The sequence below is a fragment of the Choloepus didactylus genome, chromosome 13, assembly GCF_015220235.1.
Source record: "Choloepus didactylus isolate mChoDid1 chromosome 13, mChoDid1.pri, whole genome shotgun sequence".
Lineage (NCBI taxonomy): Eukaryota > Metazoa > Chordata > Mammalia > Pilosa > Megalonychidae > Choloepus > Choloepus didactylus.
Genome location: NC_051319.1, coordinates 74,374,364 through 74,400,775, shown reverse-complemented (window position 1 = coordinate 74,400,775; position 26,412 = coordinate 74,374,364). Strand labels below are relative to the sequence as shown.

Genomic DNA, 26,412 nt, shown 5'->3' with positions numbered 1-26,412 from the left:
TCATGCCTAGCAATAAAACTCTGTCTCTCTTTGAAATCTGGTGTCTCAGGAATTGGTTATTTGAGCACATTGGGCAAAAGAATCCACTGTCTTTTTATGGTAACAATTTGGTGACCCCATGAAGGGATGATGCCTGAGTCTCTGGAGTGGCAGTAAGAAAGGGGAGCATTGTAACTGAGACTTTTGTGCCCTCTGGGATGTATTTAGTCCAAAACTCAGCAACCAGGATTTTCTCTATACTGCTGGCACTCCAGACCCTTGGCAACTTGAAAAGCTTCAAAGAGAGAAGCAGTTTCAAGTCTGGACATCTGACTGGGTGAGTGAGTTATCAAGGTAAAAATGGATTGGGGAATTAATATGGCAGTTTGAGTCCCCTAACCTAGGTTGAATGCTTGAGTCTCACTTCCAGAATGATCCACTTGCTCTGAGTTCTACACTTTTCTGTTTCTGGCTACTGTACTTTATGGAGTTTAAAGACCTTGCCTCAAATTTGTCTTTTGGGTATAGTCTTGGAAAAAATAAATCATCCAACAATTAACTGGTATTCAATGAAATTAATTAGGCCTGTTTAACTGTAAACCAGTATGTTACCTAGGTATAGTAAGTGTTTAATGATCATTTAATTGTTAGTCCATGTATTACTTAGATACAACAATGCCTGTTAATTGTTACTTTGTGTGTTTTGTGAAGTTATTAATTGTGTGTTACTTAAATATATTGTAACTTTTAAGTGTTTTAAATTTTTTAGCTGGTGTGTTACTGCATTTGTATTTGTCAAGTGTTCCTAATTGGTTACTGATTCCAAAAAAATTCTTTTACAATGGGAAATTTTAATTTCAATAGCAAACCTGAATGTAGTCCTTTGGGCTGTATTTCAAAAAATTGGAAATATTTTAGTTATGAGCCTTTGAGAAAATGGATTATTTCTGTGAAACAATGTGGCCTCAATATGATTTAAGATCAGGAGAGAAATGGCCTGAAAATGACAACATTATTGTCCTGCAAAAGGGCAGAATTGGGATAAAATAATGCATATGTATTCATTTTTCCCTCTCCAAACTATTTCTGTGTTTCTGTTTCTTGTGACTAACTTTCTTTTGTGTCTTGTCCATGAGCAAAAGCCCAGTAATCAGTATACAAAAACAACTCTGGCCAGTTTTCCTTGCAAGTAAAATGAACAACCAGGTACACTGCTCAAATTTCCAACCACTGAGAGGATTTCTCTTCACCACTCTACATCAGAGACATCCCAGAAAGGGTCTGCAGTGCTGCAGCTCTTCACTGTTGTGTGGTACCTGCATATCATGTAGAACCATCTGTAAAGCAGGCCTGAGTTTTCTCTTCCTCAGTCATCTCATCGTCAGGAACTCCCCAAGAGGCCATAGCTGTGGGATGGCAAAGAGAAGGTAATATGGCAGGAGAGGGGGCCATGGGATTTGGGGCCACTTCCACATGTAACTTATTTGTGACTTCAGGACCTCCTTGAGCCCTAGCTCATATATTTCATTTCCATTTTATGATGGAGTTCTGCTGTGCATGTCCAACTTTATGGCTTGATAGGTCAGACAACACCCAGCTCATGATAGGCAATTCAGTTCTCATGGTAACTTGTGGCCCATGGTTAAGCATTCTCTCTCTACTAAGGCTCAAAAACAGGCCAAAAGCTGTTTCTCAAAAGGAGAGTAATCTTCAGAGAATGGTAAGGCTATAAACAGAATTCTTTTTTACAAATTTACAGCTTGGAGCCCATAAAAGTGTCAAAACTAAGGCATAATCAAGAGGAAACTTCACTGAAGAAAGGTTAATGGTGTCTAGAACACCTCTGTCAGCCAGAAGGCATGTGGTTGGCTTTTGCTGGTCCTTTGCTTCAGGGTTCTGATTTCCAAATGGCTTTCTCCAAAATCTCTCTGGGCTTCTGTCTCTTAGCTTCTCTCATTCATCTCCTGTTTGGATGCCCTCTATTTCCTTGTCTTGCTGGATTGCTCTGGTTAGGACTTTTTGAAAAATGTTGAATAATAGTGGTGACAGTGGGCATAATTGATTCATTCCAGACCTTAGGGGGAAGCCTTTCAGACTCTCATAATTGAGTAATCAGCTGGCTGTTGGTTTTTCATATATGTCCTTTATCATTTTGAGGAAGTTTCCTTCAATTCCTGCATTTTGAAATGATTTTATGAAAAGAGGATGTAGAATTTTATTGAATTATTCTTTACCATCTATTGAAATGATCATTTGATTTTTCACTTCTGATTTGTTAATGTGTTGTATTACATTGATTTTCTTATGTGGAACTACTTTCCATGCATGGGATAAACCCCATTTTGTCATGATGTATGACTCTTTTAGCATCTTTGAATTTGATTTGCAAGTATTTTACTGAGAATTTCTGCATCTCTATTCATTACAGAGTGGCAATTAGTTTTCCTTTCCTGTTGTATCTTTATCTTGTTTTGGAACTAGAGTGATTTTATCTTCAGAAAATGAGTTAGGTAGTTCTTTTACCTTCAATTTTTTGAAAAAATTTGAGTAGGAATGTTTTCAGATCTTTTTGGAAAGTTTGGTAAAATCCCCAGTGAAGCTAACAGGCCCTGGGCTTTCATTTGTAGGAAGTCTTTGACGACTGACTGGAACCCTTTACTTGTGATTGGTTTGCTGATGTTCTCAAATTCTCCTCAGGTCACTATACGTATTTCATGTCTTTCCATGAAATTATCCATTTCCTATATATGTCTTTTTTATTGGCATACAGTTGTTTATAATATCCTCATATGATTTTTTTTAAAATTTCTTCAGGATCCATGGTAATGCTCCCCTGTCAGTTCTGATTTTGTTTGTTTCTTCTCTCTTTTTGACTTTGTCAGTCTAGCTAAGGGTTTGTCAATCTTTTTGATATTCCCAATGAAATAACTTTCAGTTATATTTATACTCTTTATTGTTTTTTGTTGTTGTTGTTGTTCTCCTGTTCATTTATTTCTGCTTTCATCTCTGTTATTTCTTTTCTTCTACTTGTTTTAGGGTTAGTTTGATGAACATTATCTAGCTTCTTTAGCTGTTCAGTTAGGTCTTCAATTTTAGCAGTTCCTTCCTTTAAATGTATGCATTTAGAGCTATAAATTCATTTCTTAGGACTGTCTTCACTGCATCCCATTAGTTTTGATATGTTGTGTTCTCATTTTCATTTGTCTTTACTTATTTATCAAATTCTCTTGCAATTACATGTTCCACCCACTGATTGTTTAGGAGTGTGTTGTTTTAGCTCCACATATTTGTGAATATTCTGGTTCATTGGTGGTTATTAATTTCTCATTGCATTCCATTAAGGTCATAGAATAATCTTTGAAATATTTTAATCTTTTTAAATTTATTAAGGTTAGTTTTGTGTCCCAAATGATCTATCATCAAGAACATTCCATGAGCACTAAAGAAAAATGTATATCCTGGTAATTTGGGATGTGCCACCCTCTATAAGTTATGTCTAATTATTTATCCATTGTTTAGGTTCTCAATTTCCTTTTTGGTCCTCTGCTTGTTCTTTCTATAGAAGAGAGTGATGTATTGAAGTCTCCCACTATTGTTGTTGAAATGTCTATTGCTTCCTTCATTTTTGCCTGTGCTTATCTCATTTACTTTTATGCACATTGAATAGATGCATAAATATTTATGACTGCTATTTCTTCTTGGTAAATTTTCCCTTTTATTACCATATAATGTCATTATTTGTCTCTTATGACATCTTTGAATTTAAAGTCCATTTTGTCTGATATTAATATTGCTACCCCTGCTTTCTTTTAGCTGCAGATTTCATAGAATATTTTTCCATTATTCCATTTTCAGTCTCTTTATTTCACTGGGTCTAAGTTGAGTCTCTTGTAAACAGCATATCGATGGATCATATGTTTAATCTATTCTTTCAATCTTTGTCTTTTAATTCAGGAATTTAATACATTCACATTCAAATTTATTATTTTGAAAGCACTTCCTGAACAAACCATATTATCCTTTGTTTTTCTATTTTCCTGATCTATTTATCCCCCTTCCCTTTTTTTTGTCCTTTAAATTACCCTTACTAATACTCTGCAGTTCTGTACCTTTTTCACTACTTTTCCTTTTACTTCAGCTGCTAGACTTCCCTTTATTATTTCTTGCTGAGCAGGTCTCTTGTTAAATTCTCTCAGTATCTGTTTTTCTTTGAAAATTTCAACTCTCCCTCAATTTTGAAGGAGTGTTTTTCTGGTTAAAGAATTATTGGCAGGCATTTTTCTCTTTCAGAATATTAACTGCGTAATACCACTGCCATCTCACCTCCATGGTAACCCCTGTTTAGTTTGTACTTAGTCTTATGAGGTTTCCCTTGTATGTGGTCAATTGTTCCTCACTTGGTGCTTTCAGGACATTCTCTTCAGCATTTGACAATATGAGTAGTATATGTCTCAGAGTGGGTCTGTTTGGGTTTAGTCTATTTGGAGTTTGTTGGGAATCTTTGCATATTTATGTCATTTAGAAGAGTTGGGAAGTTTTCCCCAACTGTGTCTTTAAATACTTTTCCTAGCCCTTTACTCTCCTCTTCTTCTGAATTAGCAATTATTCTTATATTTGCATGCTTCATGTTGTCCATCATTTCCCTTAGATCCATTTCAAACTTTCTTTTCACCGTTTGTTCTTCTGTGAATTCACATTCATTTGCCTTGTCTTTTAGTTCACTTTTTCTTTTTTCTGCCTCTTCAAATATGCTTGGTGTGTCTCTGGTATATTTTAAATTTGATCCACTGTATCTTTTATTTCTATAAGATTTGCTATATTTTAATTTAGTCTTTCAAATTATTTTATGCTCCTCTGGAGACTTCTTGATGTCTTTTATGTCTTTAGCCAACTCATTGAATTTGTTTTGTAGATTTGTGTGTACTTCTGTGATTAATTTATCCATGTTCTGTGTCCTCCAGCTTTATAATTTGCTCATTTGACTGTTCCATATCTTCTTGTTTCTTCATGTGCTTTATGATTTTTGGTTGGCTTAGGGGCATTTGATTACCTTGAAAAGGTTATTTTTGGAAGTGCATGGATATTTGAACATTCATATATTTTTATTGGCAGAGCTACAACTTGCTGGAATGCAGTATCCCTGTCTTCCCACCAGATGGCACTCCTGAGCCTCCTCTCACCCTCAAGCTAGCTTTCCCTTACCTTCACTTTTTTGCTGGTTGGGGTCCAGATTGTGTGGGAATCCAATCAGTCCACCAGTTCTCCATGTGCACTAGGAACTGCAAGGTCTGGGAATGCAGTGTGGGCACTGTGCAGTTTGGCAGGGAGTCTGCTCAAGGGCACCATGGATCTGGTGATTCTTGTGCCTCTGAGTGTGTCATTCTCAGACTGTGGGACTGTGCATCTCACCCTCCAGCTCAAACATGCCCTGCTCCCTGCTGCTGTGTGCCCACCAGTCTCACATGTGTGGAGGGGTACCTGGTACTTCCATGTGATGCCCTATGTCACTGACTCTTGCACATGCACACCACAGACTTCCATAGAGGGAGAGTAAATTCAGTCAATACTAGTCCACTGCCTCCTGATTCTCTCTTGGGGGCTCTCAGCCATGTGGCTGTGGAAAATTATATCCCCAGGTAATTGTTGATATGGATGCACAGGAATGGAGAACAGCCCCTCCACTGCTCAGTGGCTGTCTCACTGATGCCAGACCCTGGTGGTGGACCCCATTGTATAAACTCACCCTGTCCTTTGAGAAACAGTTTTTCTGCTTTATCATCCAATTCCCACTGCATATTTAGAAGTCCCTTTATGGACGCTCACACACTGAAACCACTGTCCTGGACATCCTCTGAGCCTTCTCTAGTTTCTTTCATGGAGGAGAAGTTGCTGTACCTCACCTATTACACCATCTTCCTGGATGTCTTCATAATTCTTAATCACAGAAGTTGCTGGATTGCTGGCCAGTGGAATGTCTTCAGAATTTGAGATCCTATATTAAGCCAGCAACAAAAATGCTGTAGACCACAGAGCAGGAATGCAGTGAACAAATCCAAAAGGTAAAGAGTCAGGTCCCATATGAATGACCTTCCTGCCAAGAATAATTTGTGTGTTAACTCCTTGTTAGGAACTCAGTGATATAGGAGAGTTCAAACACAGAAAGAGTAGAGCATGGATCTGAGAGGAGCTCATTGAGATTTATGATGACACAGCTGGAAGGTGACTGAACATAATTGGTTCTATAATGTGGCATCCCTGTCATTCAGTTTATTTGCAGCATTATCAGAATTGTGCTTCCTCACCTGGATTGTTGCTGATGTTTTCACAAACATTGAGGACTGATGTCTTGGCATGCCAAGCCCTCTATCTTGGGGCTTGCCCTTATGAAGCTCATTCCTACAAAAAGAGACTAAACCTGCTTACAATTGTGCCTGTGAATCTCTCCCCGAGTACCTCTTTGCTGCTGAGATATGGCCCTCTCACTCTAGCAAAGCCAACTCTCCAGGAGAACTCACTGTTCACCCCCATACATGGGACATGACCCCCAGGAATATAAATCTCCCTGGCAATGCAGGATATGACTCTCAGGGATGAATCCAGGCCCAGTACCATGGGATTGAGAACATGTTCTTGACCAAAAGGGGGATGTGAAATGAAATGAAATAAAGTTTCACTGGCTGACAGATTTCAAATGGAATCAAGAGGTCATTCTGGTGGACATTCTTACAGACTACATAGATAACCCTTTTTAGGTTTCAATATATTGGAATAGCTGAAAGTAAATACCTGAAACTGTCAAACTGCAACCCAGTAGCCTTGACTCTTGAAGATTGTATAACAGTGTAGCTTATGGTGGGTGACATTATGATTGTGAAAGTCTTGTGGATCACACTCCCTTTATCCATTGTATGGAAGGATGAGTAGAAAAATGGGGAAAAAAACTAAATGACAAATAGGCTGGGATGGGGTTATGATTTAAGTGATCATTTATACTTTCAATTTTTATTCTTAATCTTATTCTTTTTGGTGTAAGGAAAATGTTCAAAAATAGATTGCAGTGATGAATGCATAACTATATGATGGTAATATGAACAGTTGATTGTATACTATGGATAGTTGTATGGTATGTGAATATATCTCAATAAAACAATTTAATTATAAAATGTTAATAGTGAGTATTTCTGGATTACAGGCTAATTTTTATTTTCCTATTTTCTTTCTCTGAATTAAAAAATTTTTCTATAATAAGTGTATATTGCTTTTATAATATGGATGTTATTTGTAAACATTTATGTAAATTTTTAATTATTCATACAAGAGGCGTATCCTCACAAAATTAACAAAAATACATAGAGACAGAATAAATATTGAAAGTTCTTCCTTCCCATCCCTATCCCAAATTCCACTCCCTTTCCAGGATGTAATTACTATTCACAGTTTGGAGTATCCTTCCTGGTCATTTTTCTGCATGATTATATCTTATATATGTTTAAAAATATACATATGTATGTAAAGTTTTGATTTTTTTTTCACAAATGAGACTGTATTCCCTGTGCCCACAGAGTCATAGTTTAGTTAATCAGGTCCATGAATATTTAGGTTACTTCCCTTTTATTTTGTGTTATTATAAACAATATTGCAATAAATATTCTCTTATATTTCAATGTAAAAAAGAACATTGGGGAAGAATTTCTATTGGTAACTACTGCAGTAGTTACTTAGGAATGAGGAATTCAGCTTGAGATAATTTATCAGTAGTATTTAGATTTGGTTTTCTAGGCAAGCTGGTCATTTACAGGAAATATAAATTTTCTTGTTTTTTTGCATTTTGTGATATGGGATGTTTTAGTTTGCTAAAGTGGATGAAATGCAATATACCAGAATTGGACTGACTGTTAAAAATGGAGATTTCTTTTCTTACAAGTTTCCAGTTCTAAAGCCATGAAAATGTCCAAATCAAGGTATCTTCTCCCTGAAGAAAGGCTGCTGGTGACCCAGAACTTCTTTGTCACATGGGAAGGTACATGACACTTTCTACTGGTCCTTATCTACCAGATTGCATTGCTTTCTGCATCTGACTTCAAGGCTTCCGCTCTGAGCCCTTTGGTGTCCTCATTTCTCAGCTTATCTGGCTATCTTAATTCTTTGGGGCTTTTATCTGTGTCTTTGTTCTGTATTTTATCCTCTTAAAAAAGACTCCAATAAGCAGATTAGGACCCACCTGAATGAGGTGTGTCACATCTCAAGTAAAGATCCTACTCACCAAAAGATCCTACTTGCAATGGGTCCATAGCCAAAAGAATGGATTAACCTTAAGAATGTGATCTTTTCTGATGTACAAACAGATTCAAATCATCATATGGGACTTAGCTGTGGTGCATCCATGTTGGGCCTGCTAAATTTTATTTACCACTATTTATATAATATTTTTAGTTTTTATTTGTTCATGTGAATTAATATAACATTTTATACAGTATCAACATCAATATTTAATAGCATGTTGACTGACCTCATAAGAGTTGAAAACATATGGCAGAAATTAGTGATGAGATTAACAATTGTGGGCAGGAGTATAAAGAGGGTCTTCAAGTAGACAAAGATTTAAAGATAAGGTTTGAGTGTATTTCCCACAGGGGTAAATAACATCCTTTAAAAAATTTAGGTATAATTAATATATTTTCCTTGAGTGAAGAGTTCAATTTAAAGAGATGGAAGAAATAAGAAGCTTAGGAAAATCTTTATATCAAGGGAAATAAATTTGGATTTAAACATTAATTTATAAGCTTTGTATTGTGATATAAGCAAACCATTTTAAAAAGTTCATTATGCTTCTTACATTTTTCAGTGTCACAGTTTTGAGATGCCCTATTTCTGAATAGTTGAATATTCAAGAAATGAAAAAACACATTTAGATAACAAAACACTTGGATGATATTGGACAAATAGAATCTCTTTTATAAAGTAATTTTTATATTTTCAGAGGGAAATTGTGATAGTTTGAATCTATTATGTGTCCTACAAAAGCCATGTTTTTCATGCAAACTTGGGGCAGACATTATTTTTTGATTATGTTGGACATTTGATTAGTTCATTTCCTAAGACACGTGACCCCACTAATTCTGGGTTGTTCTTAATTAAATCACTGGAGTTCTCTTTTAAGAGGGCTGAGAGCCCACACAGATGCAGATGCTTGGAGATGCTGGAAGATACAGATGGAAAGCCACTTGGGAATGCTAAGATAAGACATGAAGCCTAGAATTTGCCCCAGAGAAGATAAGAGATGTCTCTCAGATACTTAGTGAGAAATTCCCCAGAAGGACCACGCAGAGATCTGAAAGAAGCTAAGAGAGACCCCAGAGACATTTTGGAGGAAGCCATTTTTAAACATAACCCAGGAGCAAAGACCAGTAGATGCCAGCCACATATCTTCACAGCCAACAGAGGTGTTCTGAATGCCATTTGCCTTCCTACAGTGAAAGTATTATCATGTTGATGCCTTAGTTTGGACACTTTTATGGCCTTAGAAAAGTAAACTTGTAACCTATGAAATCCCTTTAATAAAATTCAATCCATTTCTGTTATTTTGCATAATGGCAGCTTTAGAAAACTATAACAGATTTTGGTACCAGAGAAATGAGGTGTGCTGAGCTTGCAAATACCAAACACATTGGAACAGATTTTTAAAAGGATGAGGGGGATATTCTTGAAGGATTGTGAGGAGCTGGACAGAAAAGGCTTAGATTGCTTTGGAGAGACTCTTTTTAGAAAGATGTACTCTAAAAACACTTCTGATCAGGTATTTTTTTTTAATTCATTTTTACTGAGATATATTAACATACCATGCATTCATACAAAGTGTGCATTAAATTGTTCACAGTACTATTATATAGTTGTGTATTCATCATCTAAACTAATTTTTGAACATTTTCATTACCATGCACACAAAAATAAGAATAAAAGTTAAAGTGAAAAAGAGCAATTAAAGAAATAAAGAACACTGGATGCCTTGTTTACCCCATTTTTCTACTCATTCATCCATACACTGGACAAAGGGGAGTGTGGCTCATATGGTTTTCCCAATCACATTGTCACCACTCATAATCTACATTGTTATACATCATCTTCAGGATTCATGGGTTCTGGGATGTAGTTTGATAGTTTTAGGTATTTACTGCTGGCTATTCCAATTCATAAGAACGTACCAATGGTTGTCTATATTGTGCAAAAGAGTGCTCACTAGAGTGACCTCTCAGCATCTTTTGGAATCTCTCAGCCACTGAAACATTTTTCATTTCCTTTCACATCACCCTTTTTGTCAAGAAGATATTCTCCATCCCATGATGCTGGGTCTAGATTCCTACCCAGGAGTCATATTCCACATTGCCAGGCAGATTCACTCCCCTGGGTGTCAGATCCCACATAGTGGGGAGGTTAGTGAATTCACATGCCAAGTTGACTTATCTAGAGAGAGTGCAACATCTAAGCAACAAAGAGACAATTGGGAGGAGGCGCTTAGGCAGAATTATAAGCAAGCCTATCCTCTCCTTTGCAGCAACAGTGTTGTCAAGGGCAAGTCCCATGGTAGAGGGCTCAGCCCATCAAAACACAAGCCCCTATATCTGTGAGCACATCAGCAACCATCGAGGTGGGGAAACCCAACACCCCTGAATTCTCCACCAGCTCTTCAAGGGGGCTCTGCATATTTCTTCATTGTTTTTAAATTAACTATTTAAAAAAATTGTCTCAGAAAAATAAAAAAACACACAGTAAAAAAACATTTCAAACAAACATAACATAACCAGGGAGTAAGGAAAAGACAACTTACCTAAAATAACTACTTTACTTCCAACATTTTCTACTCTACCCCAAGAAAATAACCTAATACAGCAACATATCTGTGAACTTGTTCCTACCAAACCCACCAGAAATTAACAAACTCTAGTGATTTCTGGGCCTTCCCAGAAAGCTAAATTTACCCAGGATAGCTTGTTTGTTCTTATTCAGTTATCATTCCCCCTCCATTAATTGCTCTCTATTGATAGTTCCCTCACATTCTACATTAAAAAACATTTTTTTCATTTTTCAATGTTCTCATTAGTGTTAGCACATATTTCTCTTTTTTGTGCCTGCTCTATTTCACTCAGCATTATGTCTTCAAGTTTCATCCATGTTGTCATATGTTTCACAGCATTGTTCTTTCTTACTGCCACACAGTATTCCATCATGTGTATATACCACATTTTATTTATCCACTCATTTGTTGAAGGACATTTGGGTTGTTTCTCTCTCTTGGCAATTGTGAGCAATGCTGCTATGAACATTGGCATACAGATATCTGTTCATGACACTGCTTTCTGATCTTCTGGGTACATATTGAGAAGTGCAATTGCAGAATCAAAGGGTAACTCTATATCTAGTTTTCTAAGTAACTGCCAGACTGACTTCCAGAGTGGCTGAACCATTATAGAGTCCCACCAACAATGAGTAAGAGTTCCAATTACTCCACATCCTCTCCAGCATTTGTAGTTTCCTGTTTGTTTAATGGCAAACATTCTAATTGGTGTGAGATTGTATCTCATTGTGGTCTTAATTTGCATCTCTCTAATAGCTAGTGAAACTGAACAATTTTTCATGTGTTTCTTGGCAATTTGTATTTCCACTTCAGAGATCTGTTTTTTCATATCTTTTGCCCATTTCATAATTGGGCTATCTGTTCTATTGTCATGGAGATGTAGGATTTCTTTGTATATGCAAGATATCAGTCTTTTGTCTGATATGGTTTCAAAATTTTTTTTCATTGAGTTGGCTGCCTCTTCACCTTTTTGACAAATTTGTTTGTGGTACAGAAACTTCTAAGCTTCAGTAGTTCCCATTTATATATTTTTTTCTTTTGTTGCTTGTGTTTTGGCTGTAAGCTCTAGGAAGTGGCCACCTAATACAAGGTCTTGAAGACGTTTGCCTACATTATCTTCTAGGTGTTTTATGGGGCTGTCTTTTATATTGCGACCTTTGATCCACTTTTAGTTAAGTTTTGTGTAGGGTATGAGGTAGGGGTCCTCTTTCATTCTTCTGGATATGGATATCCAACTCTCCCATCCCCATAGTTGAAAAGACTGTTATGTCCCAGTTCAGTGGCTTTGGGGGCCTTATCAGAGATTGATCAACCATAGATCTGAGGAGTATCTCTGAATTCTCCATTTGATTCCATTGATCAATATGTCTATCTTTGTGCCAGTAACATGCTGTTTTGTCTACTGTGGCTTTATAATATGCTTCAAAGTCAGGGAGTGTAAGTCCTCCTACTTTGTTTTACTTTTTAGAGTGTTTTTAGCAATTTGAGGTATATTCACTTTCCAAATAAATTTGATAGGTAGCTTTTCCAAGTCTGCAAATTAGGTTGTTGGAATTCTGATTGGGATTGCATTGAATCTGTAGATGAGTTTGGGTAGAATTGACATCTTTATGATATTTAGCCTTCCTATCCATGAACATGGAATATTTTTCCATCTTTTAAGGTCCCCTTCTATTTCTTTAGTACAGTTATGTGGTTTTCTTTGTATACGTCTTTTACATCTTTGGTTAAGTTTATTCCTAGGCACTTGATTTTTTTAGTTGCTATTGAAAATGGTATTTTTTTCTTGAGTGTCTCTTCACTTTGTTCTTTTCTAGCATATGGAAACATTACTGACTTATGTGCATTAATCTTGTACCCTGCTACTTTGCTAAACTTGTTTATCAGCTCTAGTAGCTGTATCATCAATTTCTTAGGGTTTTCCCGATATAAGATCATATCACCTGCAAATAATGACAGTTTTACTTGTTCCTTACCAATTTGGATGCCTTTTATTTCTTTGTCTTGCTGGATTGCCCTGGCTAGCACTTCTGCCACAATGTTGAATAACAGTGGTGACAATGGGAATCCTTGTCTCATTCCTGTTCTTAGTGGGAGGGCTTTCATTCTCTCACCATCAAGAACTATGCTGGCTGTGGGTTTTTCATATATGTTCTTTATCATATTGAGTAAGTTTCCTTCAATTCCAACCTTTTGAAATGCTTTTATCAAAAAGGATGACAGATTTTCTCAAATGCTTTTTCAAAGTCTATTGAGGTGATCATTTGATTTTTCTCTGTTAATTTGTTAATGTGCTGTAATACATTGACTTTTGTATGTTGAACCATCTTTGCATGCTTGGAATGAACCTCACTTGGTCATGGTGTATGATTTTTTTAATCTGTCTTTGGATTTGATTTGCAAGTATTTGGCTGAGAATTTTTGCATCCATATTCATTAGGGAGATTGCCCTGTAGTTTTCCTTTTTTTGTAGCATCTTTGCCTTGTTTTGGTATTAGAGTGATGTTGGCTTCATAAAATGAGTTAGGTACTGTTTCATTTTCTTCAGTTTTTTGAAAGAGTTTAAGATTGGTGTCAGTGCTTTATGAAAGTTTGGTATAATTCCCCTGTGAAGCCATCTGGCCCTGGGCATCTTTTGTGGGAAGCGTTTTGATGACTGATTGGATCTCTTTGCTTGTGATTGGTTAGTTGGTGTCTTCTATTTCTTCTCTGGTCAGCCTAGGTTGTTCATATACTTCCAGGAAATTGTCCATTTCCTCCACATTATCTAGTTTTTGGGCATAAAGTTGTTCATAGTATCCTCTAATAATTTATTTAATTTCTTCAGGATCTGCAGTAATGTCACCTTTCTCATTCATTATTTTGTTTATATGGGTATTCTCTCTTTTTTATTTCATCAGTCTTGCTAGGGGCTTGTTAATCTTGTTGATCTTCTCAAAGACCCAACTTTGGTGTTATTTATTCTCTATTGTTTTTTGTTCTCTGTGTCATTTATATCTTCCTTAATCCTTGTTATTTCTTTTCTTCTACTTGGTTTAGGATTGGTTTGCTGTTCATTTTCCAGCTTCCTCAGTTGCTCTATTAGTTCTTTGAGTTTAGCTCTTTCTTCATTTTTGATGTATGCATTTAGTGCTATAAATTTCTCCATCAGTACCAATTTTGCTGCATCCCATATGTTTTGATATCTTGTTTTCTCATTTTCTTTCATCTGTATATATTTAGCAATTTGTCTTGCGATTTCTTCTTTAACATACTGATTATTTAGGAGCATGTTTAACCTCCATGTATTTCTGAATTTTCTAAGACTCTGATTGTTATTGAGTTCTAATTGCATTCCATTTTGGTCAATGTGTTTTGAATAATTTCAATATTTTTATATTTATTGAGTCTTGTTTTATGTCCCAGTATATGATCTCTTCTGGAGAAATTTCTGTGAGCACTAGAGAAGAATGTATACTATATGTATCCTGGTGATTTGGGATGTAATGTTATATATATGTCTGTTAAATCCAATTCATTTATTGGATTGTTTAAGTTTTCAATTTTCTTATTGGTCTTCTGTCTGGTTGATCTATATGTAGGAGACAGTGATGTGTTGAATTCTCCCAAAATTATTGTGGAAGCATCAATTGCTTCCTTTAGTTTTGCCAGTGTTTGTCTCATGTATTTTGTGGCCCCTTGATTGGGGGCATAAACATTTATGATTGTTATTTCTTCTTGTTTAATTGCCCCCTTTATTAGTATATAGTGGCCTTCTTTGTCTCTTCTAACATGTGTGCCAGTTTGAATATATTGTGTCCCCCAAATGTCATTATCTTTGATGTAATCTTGTGTGGGCAGATGTTTTGGTGCTGATTAGATTTGCATGAAAATGTGCCCCACCCAACTGTAGGTGATAACTCTGAGATATTTCCCTGAAGATGTTGCCCCAACCATTCAGGGTGGGCCTTGATCAGTGGAGCCATATAAATGAGCTGACAGGCAGAGGGAACTCTGTGCCATGGTGAGTGACATTTTGAAGAGGAGCTACAGCCAAGAGGGACACTGAAGAAAGCACAGGAGCTGCAGATGAGAGACATTTTGAAGTGGCCTTTGAAAGCAGACACTTGCTCTAGAGGAGCTGAGAGGACAAATATCCCAAGTGCAACTAAGAGTGACATTGTTGAGGAATTGCAGCCTAGAGAGGAAAGTCCTGGGAGGAAGCCATTTTGAAAGCAGAACTTTGGAGCAGATGCCAGTCATGTACCTTCCCAGCTAACAGAGGTTTTCTGGACAGCATTGGCCATCCTCCAATGAAGGTACCCAATTGCTGATGTGTTACCTTGGACACTTTATGGCCTTAACACTGTAACTGTGTATCCTAATAAACCCCCTTTTATAAAAGCCAATCCAACTCTGGCATTTTGCTTTCTGGCAGCATAAAAACAAAGAGATTTTTAACCTCTGGTAGATGGAATAAAAAGCAAATACAGCTGCAGAATTTCAGTAGCAATATCTAGACTACTAGATATTGTCTTATTCCTGTTTTTATGATGACTTTTTGAATAGAATAATGCAATTTTATTTTACTTAAGTATGTTCTCCTGAATTTATACAAGGTTACTGGTAAAATAAGCTAATATTAAAAGAACATTCTCAAAATTCCTCTTAAAAATAGCCTAACTAGGCAGTTTGTATAAACTGAGCAATATATCCTGTGATGATGACATATTAAAATGCTTAAAAACAAAGATATACTAATGCTTCAAGTATATTTTATTTAAGAAGCCAGGTAAGTTTAATAAAAATTATAAAAAAATTTTTATAACCTTGACTAACTGGATTTCAAATAATGTGGCTTTTTAATTACTTTGGCATTTGTTTCTCCTGTGTGTGGAAGAATTTGAATTTCTAGTGGCTTTGTTAAGGTCAGGCAATGTATTCTGTGACTATATTATATAATCAAGTTCATAAGCGTTGTCATGAATAGGAAAGACATAATTCTTAGGTTCAAAAAATTTATGTTCTAGTTAAAATATACCTGTACCAGAACACAGTTTAAAACAATAGTATATAAATTACCTGTGGAATATCTGAATAAGAAGTAAAAGTGCTGGAAGAATTTTAAAAAGCAGATAAATAAAAATGATCTGAGAAGACCTCATATATGAGATGGCATTTGTAATACTTTTTAATAAGAAAGTGGCATTTGAATAGTTTTTTAAATTCCTTTTTATTGAGATATATTCACATATCATACAAGCATCTATGGTGTATAATCAACTGTTCACAGTGCCATCATATAGTTGTGTATTCATCACCCCAATCTATTTTTTGAACATTTTCCTTACACCAGAAAAATAAAAATAAAAGTAAAAAAGGACACCCAAATCATCCCCCCTCCCATACTATTTTTCTTTTAGTTTTTGTCCCCATTTTTCTGCTCCTCCATACACTCGATAAAGAGTGTGATTCACAAGTCTTTCACAATCACACTGTCACCCCTTGTAAGCTACATTACTATACAATTGTCTTCAATAGTCAAGGCTACTGGGGTGCAGTTTGATAGCTTCAGGTGTTTACTTCTATCTAATCTAATGCCTTACAACCTAAGATGGGATATCTATATAGGGCATAAGAATGCCCACCATCGTGACATCTCAACTCAAATTGGAATCTCTCAGCCACTGAAACTTTGTATTGTTTCATTTTTCATCTGCTTTTTGGTCAAGAAGATGCTCTAAATTCCATGATATCTCATCCAGATTCATCCTCAGGAGTCATACCCTGAGTTACCATGGAGATTTACATCCCTGGAAGTCAGGTCCCATATAGGGGGTAGGAAGTGAGTTCTCCTGCTGAGTTGGCTTAGCTAGACACTCAGGGCCACATTTGAACAAAAAAAAGGTATTTAGGGTGAGACACTTAGGTACAATTATAAGCAGTTTTATCTTCTCCTTTGTAGTAATGATTTCCATAAGGGCAAGTGCCAAGATAGAGGGCTCAGTATACCAAACTACCAGTCCTCAATATTTGTGAGAAAATCAGCAACAATCCGGGGGCGGGAGGGGGATCCAATACTTCCACATTTTCGCCTGGCTCCTAAGGGAGACCCTGCATATCTATATTTTATATCTGCACAAATTACCTTGGGATGTGTTACTATTTCACACTAACATGTACAAACATAACAGGTCTCATTTCCTATTCATGGTTCCATATAATTATGGAATTTGAACACACTGAATGAGTTAAATTGTTCATGAATTATAGATCCTGCACCAAATAAACATCTCTTCCCTTGGTCTTGCATGGAAGTTGAAGAATTAAAACACAGTCAGAATCATCCTTTATCCTTTGACATGATATACCCTAGTCCTAACTAGATCTCCTTCATTCATATCTATAATTGAAGTCTGGACTGATTTTCAGCTTTTTTAACCATTGCTGTGTGTGCTAATACTGACATACATATCTTCCAAATTCTGGCTCTGAGTTTCAGTTGTCACACAGATGCCCAAATTCCAGGAATCAATTGGGTTATACACAAAAGGATCAGCATCTCAAAATCTGGAGATGGCCATTACAATTCAGGAATGGATGTGACTGCTGTAAGGGCTTACAATCTAGGGACCATTACAATGTGCATTCCCCTAATAAGCTGTGCCCTAAGATTCAATTATGAGTTTACACATTGTAGTTAGTCCATATTGGTGAGATATTATAGTGATTGCCTTTGTTTCTGGTGAGGTATAATCAAAATGCAGTCTTCAGGGTCCATTCATCTCACTGTGTAGCATATCTCACAGCTTCACTCCTCCTCATAGTTGCTCAGTATTCCATTATATGCACACACTGGATTTTACCATTCTGTTCCTCAGTCAATGTATCATCAGGTCACCTCCACCCATTGCAAAACATGCATACTGCCTCCCAAAACACCAGTGTGCACATGTCCATTCGTGTCCCTGCTGTCATATCTTCAATGTATATGCCCTCTAATGAGTTTGCAGGACCTTATGGCACTCAGATACTTAGCTTCTTGTAGAACAACCACACTCTCCTCCAGAAATTCTACATCATTCTGCCTCCTAACCGACAGTAAATACATACATCCCTCTCTCCATGTTTTCTCCAGCCATCTTATCCCTATTTATACTTTTGCTACAACTTTATAGAGCTATATTCACATACCATACAACTATCCATATTGTACAATCAGTTGTTCATGGTATCATAATATAGTTGTGCATCCATCACCACAGTCAGCACTTGAACATGTTGATAACTATGAAAAAAAAGATTTCTTAAATGAATAATAAAAGAGATAAAAAGAGAACTAAAGTATTATACATTACAAAAATAGTAAGTTCAGACACCACCACCACTACCAAGAATCCCATATCCATCCCTTATATCCCCATCTCTTACATGTTCAGTTTTGGTATATTGCCTTTGTTAATATTTAATGGAAGTATATTACAATGTTACTGTTGACCATAGACTACAGTTTTCTTTGATTATATTTCCCCCATACCTTCCCAATTTCCACACTCAGCTTGGTTGACATTTGTTCTCCCACATGCAAGAACAGTTTTATATTTGTACATTTAGTCAAAATCATTGACTGCTCCAGTTTTTGGTAAGTTAAACATTCTGAGTCTTTATATTCTGTCTTTACCTCAGGTGTTGTACATACCTGTAGCTCACATCTTTCAGCTTTATTCATGGAGATTTTTGTTCAGTATACTTATAATATTGTGCTACCTTCACACAGAATTATGCTATTTCTTGATCTATACAATATATCCTGCTGAACATTCTGTAATCTTTCAGTATTGAATGCCTGATCTTTACCCACTTTCTCTCTCCTGTTATCCTGTGTTATCAGCTTTTAACACTAAGTTTGCTCATTAATGTTAGTTTACTTTAGTGAGACCATACAGTATTTGTCTTATTTCTGGCTAATTCTGTTCATTATTATGTCCTCAAGATTCATCCACATTATCATATGTTCCATGTCTTTGTTCTGTCTTACAGCTCAGTAATATTTCATCATGTGTATGTAGTACAGATTGTTTATCCACTCGTCTATTGATGGATGTTTGTGCTGTTTCCATATCTTGGATGTTGTGAATAATGATGCAATAAACATCAGTTTACAAATGTCCAATCATGTCTTAACTTTCAGTTCCTCTGAGTATATACCTAGTAATGGAATACCTGGGTCATATGGCAAAGCTATACTTAGCTTCCTGAGGAACTGCCACACTGTCTTCCAGAGTGGTTGCACCATTCTACATTCCCATAAACAGTGAATGTGTACCTCTTTCTCCACATCATCTTCAGAAATTTTAATTTTTGGTTTGTTGGATAATGGCCATTCTGGTAGGTGTTAGATGATATCATTTTGGTTTTTATCTGAATTTCCCTAATACCCAGTGAAATTGAGCATTTTTTTCATATGTTTCTGAACCATTTTTATTTCCTCTTCAGAAAAGTGTCTAAGTCTTTTGCCCATTAAAATTTTTTTTTGTTTTGTTTTTATGTTGTTGAGTTGTAAGATTGCTTTATATATTTGGGATATCAAACCTTATCCGATATGTGGTTTCCAAATTGTCTCCCACTGTGTAGGCTGCTTTTTTAACTTTAATAAAAAGTCCATTGATGTACAAATTGTTTAATTTTGAGAAGATCCCATTTGTCTATTTGTTCTTTGGTTGCTTGTGCTTTGGATTTAAAGTCTAGGAAACCACCTCCTATCACAGAATCTTTAAGATATTGACCTATATTTTCTCCTAAGTGTCTTGTAGACTTAATGTTAATGTTTAGGTCTATGATCCATTTTGTGCTAATTTTTGTATTAGGTGTGAGATACGAGTCCTCTTTCATTCTTGTGGAAATGGATATCCAGTTCTCCAAACACAATTTATTGAAGAGGCTCCATCCCAGTTGCTCTGGCTTGACTGCCTTATCAAAGATCAATTGTCCATAGAAGTGAGAGTCTATTTCTGATCACTCAACTAGATTCCATTGGTCAATATATATATATATCCTTATGCCATTACCATGCTGTATCTGACATTGTAGCTTTATAATATGCTTTAAAGTCAAGTAATGTGAGACCTTCCACTTTGTTCCTCTCTCTCATGATATTTTTGGCTATTTGTGGCACCTTGCCCTTCCAAATAAGTTTGGTTCTTGGATTTTCTTTTTCTGCAAAGGAATTTGTTGGGATTTTAATTGGCATTGCATTGAATCTATAAATCAGTTTAGGTAAAATTGCATCTTAATTATATTTAGTCTTCCAACCCATGAACACAGTATACTCTTCCATTTTTTTAGGTCCAGTTCAATTTCTTTTATCAGTTTCTTGTAGGTTTTTCTGTATAGGTCTTTTGTGGTCTTTGTTTAGTCCTAATACTTTATTCTTTTGGTTGCTATTGTAAATGGAATTTTTTTTCTTGATTTCTTCCTCTTGTTGCACATTGCTGATGTATAAGAACACCACAGATTTTTGCATGTTGCTCTTGTAGCCTCCCATTTTGCTATATTCATTGATTAGTTCTAGTAGCTTTGCTGTAGTTTTTTTCTGGATTTTTTATATATAGACTCATTATCTGCAAAGAGTGAAATTTTTACTTCTTCCTCTTCAATTTGGATCACTTTTATTTCTTTATCTTGCCTAATTGCTTTAGCTAGAATTTCTAGCACAGTGTTGAATAACAATGGTGACAGTGGGCATGCCTGTCTTGTTCCTGATCTTAGAGGAAGAGCTTTGTGTTTCCCCATTGAGTATGATGTTAGCTTTGTGTTTTTCTATACTGTCTTTATCAAATTGAGAAAGTTCCCTTTTATTCCTATCCTTTGAAGTGTTTTCATCAAGAAAGGATGTTGAATTTTGTCAAATGCCTTTTCTTGATCAATCAAGATTATCAAGTGATTTTCCATCTTTGACTTATTGATGAGGTGTATTACCTTAATTGATTTTCTTCTGTTCACCCAGCCTTGCATACCTGGAATAAACCCCATCTGATCATGGTGTGTAATGCTTTTAATGTGTTGCCAGATTTGAATTGTGAGTAGTTTTTTGAGGATTTTTGCATGTATATTCATTTAAGAGATTGGTCTATAATTTTCTTTTTGTAGTATCTTTGTATGATTTGGGCATTATGGTGATGTTGGCTTTATAGAATGAGTTGGGTAGCTTTCCATCCTGTTCAACTTTTTGGAAGACTTTCAGCAGGATTGGTAGTAATTGTTTCTTGAATGCTTGACACAATTCACATGTGAACTCATCTGGTCCTGGGCTTTCTTTTGGGGGAGGTTTTTGATGATTGACTCAACTGATTCAATCTCCTTACTTGTGATTTGTTTGTTGAGATTGTCTCTATTTGTTCTTGAGGCAATGCTGGTTGTTTATGCTTTTCTAAGAAGTTGTCCATTTCATCTAAGTTGTATAGTTTATTAGCATATAGTTGCTCATAGTATCTTCTCATTATGAGAAGTTGTTATGTCCCATTTCCCATTTCTGTTTGCATTTATTTTCATCCACTCTATTTTTGTTAGACTAGCTACTGGTCAGTTTTATTGATTTTCTCAAAGAACCAACTTCTGGATTGGTTTATTGTCTCTATAGTTTTCCTGTTCTCAATTTCATTTATTTCTGCTCTAATCTTTGTTATTTCTTTCCTTCTGTTTGCTTTGAGATTAGTATGCTGTTACTTCACTACTTCCTCCAGGTGAATGGTTAAGTCCTCAAATTTTCTCTCCCTTCTCTTTTAACATAGGTGCTTAGGGTAATACCTTTCCCTTTCAGCATCACCTTTGCTGCATCCCATAAGTTTTGATATATGGTGTTTTCATTATCATTTGACTCAAGTTATTTACTAATTTCTCTTGTAATTTCTTCCTTTATCTACTAGTTTTCTAAGAGTGTGTTGTTTAGCCTCCAGATACTTGTGAATTTTACAAACTTCTTCCTGTTATTTATTTACAAATTCATTCCACTGTGGTCCAAGAATGTGTTCTGTATAAAACCCATATTTTTAAATTTGTTTAGACTTGTTTTGTGACCCAACATGTAGTCTATCCTACAGAATATTCCATGAGCACTTGAGAAAGATGTGTATCCTGTATTTGTGGGGTGTAGTGTTCTATAAACATCTGTCAAGTCTATTTCATTTATCATAAAATTCAATATTTCCATTTCCTTATTGATTGTCTGTCTATATGTTCTTTCCATTGATGAGAGTTGTGTATTAAAGTCTCCCACTATTAATGTAGAAGTATCTACTTCTGCTTTCTCTGTTCTCAGTGTTTGCCTCATGAATTTTGGGTTACTATGACTTGGTGTATACATATTTATGATTGTTATGTTTTGTTTTTTACATATGGAATGCTTCATGAATTTGCATGTCACCCTTCTGCATGGGCCATGCTAATCTTCTCTGTACTGTTTCAATTTTAGTATATGTGCCACCAAAGCAAACACTGTTATGTTTTCTTGATGTATTGACCCTTTTATTAATATAGTGTCCTTCTTTCTCTCTTTTAATTGTTTTATATTTGAAGTCTAATTTGTCTGATATTAGTATAGCCACTCCCACTTTTTTCTTGTTGCTGTTTGCATGCAATATCTTTTGCCAAAATTTTACTTTCAGCCTATTTTTGTCCTTGTGCCTAAAGTGAGTTTCCTGTAGATGGCATATACATGGTTCCTGTTTTTTTATTTTAATCCACTCTGCCAGTCTGTGCCTTTTTATTGGGGAGTTTAATCCATTAACATTTAGTGTTATTAATATAATGGAAGTATTTTCTTCTACCATTTTGTCTTTTGGATTTTATATGTCATGTATTTTATTCTCTCTCTCATTTTACTTTTCCTGATAATCTTCATTCCTACACTTTTCTCCAAACATCCCTCGTCAGTCTTTTCCTATCAGCCTGTAGCACTCACTTTAGTATTTCTTGTAAATCCAGTCTCTTATTCCCAAAATCTCTCAGTGTCCATTTGTCTGAAAACATTTTAATCTCTTCACATTTTTGGATTACTTTTGCTGGATATAGAATTCTTGGGTGCAGTTTTTCTCTTTCAGTATCTTAAATATATCATACCACTGTCTTCTCACTTCCATGGTTTCTGCAGAGAAAACTACCTTGTCTTATTGAGCTACCTTGTTTATGATGGATTGCTTTTCTCTTGCTGCTTTCATAATTCTCTCTTTTTCTTTAACTTTAGACAAGCTGATCTGTAAGTTTCTTGGAGTAGGTCTATTGGGATCTATTCTGTTGGGGGCATGCTGTACTTCTTGAATCTGTAATTTTCTGTCATTCATAAGAGTTGGGAAATTTTAAATGAACATACCTTCTATTATTCTTTCTGCCACTTTTCCTTTCTCTCCTCCTTCTGGAACAATCATAACATATATATTCATGTGCTTCATGGTGTCACTGAGGTCCCTATGACACTGCTCATATTTTTCCATTCTTTTCACCATCTGTTCTTTTGTGTGTATTAATTCAGATGTTTTGCCTTCCAATTCACTGATCCTTTCTTCTACCTGATCTAATCTACTGTTGTGTCCCTTGATTGCCTTTGCATCTCCTCCATTGTTCCCTTCATTCCCATAAGTCCTGCCATTTGTTTTATCAAGTTTAGGAATTCATCGTATGTTCATTCAGTGTCTTCCTTATATCCTTTCTTTCTCCTGCCATATATTCCCTCAATTCACTGTGTTGATTTTTGAATTGATTTTTGAGATTTGTTTGAATATCTTTAATTAGATCTTCCCTCAGTTCATTGAATTGATTTAGCTTTAATTGTATCAACTGCTGTATATTGGTTGAACTCTTCATTTGTTCTTTGGCTAGTCCATATTTTTGGGTTTCCTAGTATGGCTCATTATTGTAAGCTGTCTAGGTATTTTATTTTATTGATTAGTTAATTCTGGAGCTCATTTTCACTATTTTACCTAGGATTATCTTGTTGGTTTGCTTTGTTCTCTATCTTTGGTGTTCAGTTCAACTTATTATAGACTTCTAACTTAGATTGAATTTAGTTAATCAGAGTTTTTCAACTCTTGATTTTATTTTTCTTGCCCTGCCTCTATGTGGCCTTTTTTATGAGATGGTCTCCTCAGATATAGCCAACCCCAGTTTTTCCCAGTCCAGAGAGGCTATGGAGGTCTCATGAAGAGGGTACAGAGTTTCCCTGACAATGAGACCCTCCTCTGAGACTCCTAGTCTGTGCTTTTACTAGCCTGTCCAGCAGGTGGTGTTTGCCAGCCCATAGCTCTCCCACCAGTATAAGGAGTTGCAGTGACTTTTTGTTTTCTGCAGACTCTGAGCCAGTTGAGGGTGTGACTGACTGGAGCTGGTTTCTTAATTCCAGCCCCTGGGTCTGAATTTTTTGAAGGAGGGTGCCAATTGATCTGAGGCATGCCCCCCCCCCCATTTCTTGGGGGGTTATGCCCTTTGGGAATTGTCTACTCCACTGGTTGATTGCTTTGTGTGTCATATCTATTTCAGTTCTCTGTTGCCTGTGTTCAGGGACCAGTTGCAAATATTGGAGGCTTTCTGTAAAGAGCTACATAGAGTAGTTATTTTTAAAAGAAAGAAGGAAAAAAGAAAAATAGAGAAAAATCCCTTTTGAGTCCTTTCCCTAGTGTTAGTATGGATTATTTTAAAATGTGCACCTTAGAGTATTGTCTCTTTCACCAGGATAGTTGCTCTCCAACAGCTTTAATTCTTCCTTTGCCAGGGGGCTATGGAAGTGTAAAAAGATAAGGAGTCACAGAATAATAAAAGAAAAGTGACAAACTGAGAAAGAAAAGAATAAACCAAGCCTTTTTGGAGCCACAGAATGGTGGCCAACTACTATGTTCCCACCCTTCCTGGACCCTACCCATTCTATAACATCCTGGATATGCCCAACCCCAAAAGTTAATTAAATAGTTTGTTAATTCTGCAGTTGAGTCTTGGTTGAGACCTCCTTCTTGTCCCCAGCAGATTGGTTTTATTCCCTTCAGGGAGCCACCTGTGAGAGAGTCCATGGGGTCCGGGCAGGGAAGTGTGCCAGGTAGGTGGAACTTTATATTTTACTGTGTTTCCAGCTGTTCTACTTGCTCCAGAGTAGTGTACAATGCATGACTTGTCCAATAGGGTTTAAAATTTTTTTTTTTAGAATTCATAATTCAATATTGTGAACTAACATATTCCTGGCATTATTTAAAACTTGGAAATAATGTTGAAAATTTTGAGGACTTTCCTAGATATTAATCCCTTAATCATTAAAGAACTGATAATATTTCAAATTTGGTTTCTTCTGACCTTTGAAGATGGTGCTGGATTGAACTAAGAAATTTTAGGCATAATGTGAAGTAATCATTTGTGTGTTGTGAGTAGACAGTATGCAAATTCCTGGGTGTGTTCCAAACCTCAGCATAAATGTTTCCTTCTTCTATTTTGTTGTAGTATCTCTGTCTCTTCTCCCTTCACGAATACTGTTATTGCATTGTATTATGCATGTTCAAAGAGCTTTGTGAATTTTTTATCAAATTTATTTCTGATTATATGCAGTCTGGAGAAATAAAAAGTATATGTGAGATAGAAAATATTTTTCTTATTTTCCATGCTGCAATATCCACATATTCTGATTAAAGTGGATTTTGTTTATTGTAGTCATTGCTGACTACAAGCCTTGGGTGGATATTGAAAGTTATAGAAGGTTTATAAATGTGAATTCTGACTGTCATAGTCAATACTGACTAAAAATTCAATAAGCCTGTTTATGATTGTTTGAAAACAAAAGTTGTGTCAAACCTTGTATTCATACAAAACTAAAGTTTATTTCTCTGTTAAAATAATGTGAATTGTTACTCTGCTCTTATTCAAAAGTTATAAAAAGTTTTCTAAGCAATCTGAGCATTCCATCTAGAAGGCAAAGATTTTATATCAGAATAATATCCCTATTGATGTTTATGCTGACCTTATCATCCTTTATTTCAGAAGACTAGTCTTCTCACTTTTAAAGGAAAATTTTTACAAAAGATTTTTTTAACCCTGTAAAAGTGAGATACTAAAATAGTTTAACATATTACATAAGGTAATTGGGAAGTATTAAAATAATTAAAATGGACTTTGTATCCTTTAATTAAATTTGTATGGGTGAAACGTTATTCATATATTTAGAATTTGTATAAAATTCCTTAAACCCTGACAATGTTCTCACTGTTCATGTTATATCAAGATACTGATCTGTGTAATGCTAGACAACACTACAATGTTGCTAGTCAAGGTTTTAACTTATTCTTAGAAAAGGCTACAAATCATGGAAACAGCCAAATTTATTGTCAGTTGCACTGTTTTGCCCTAATGCTAAAATAAAATTATATGTAGTCATTTGTCAGTCAGAACTTCATTTGCAGCAAAAAGGGACTTTAAAAGAGAAGCAAGACAAATATATAAATTATGTCCTACTTGTTAATTAACACAATCCTGGTACATTTCTAAAGGTGAAACAGGACAAAACCTCTGCTAAGTTTTGTCAAAATAAGAGAACTGTCAAATGTTATTTCTGAAAATATCTTCATTCAGAATTT

General features: G+C 35.7%; 1 protein-coding gene and 1 non-coding gene across 7 annotated transcripts in view; both read right to left on the bottom strand.

Moving 5' to 3' along the window:
- Positions 1 to 26,412, bottom strand: part of LOC119507842 (solute carrier family 22 member 4-like) — an 846,933-nt gene that overhangs the window by 344,573 nt on the left and 475,948 nt on the right. The window lies entirely within an intron of this gene.
- LOC119508636 lies at positions 22,198 to 22,304 on the bottom strand. The gene has a single exon (XR_005211536.1). It is a non-coding gene; the product is annotated as a U6 spliceosomal RNA (small nuclear RNA).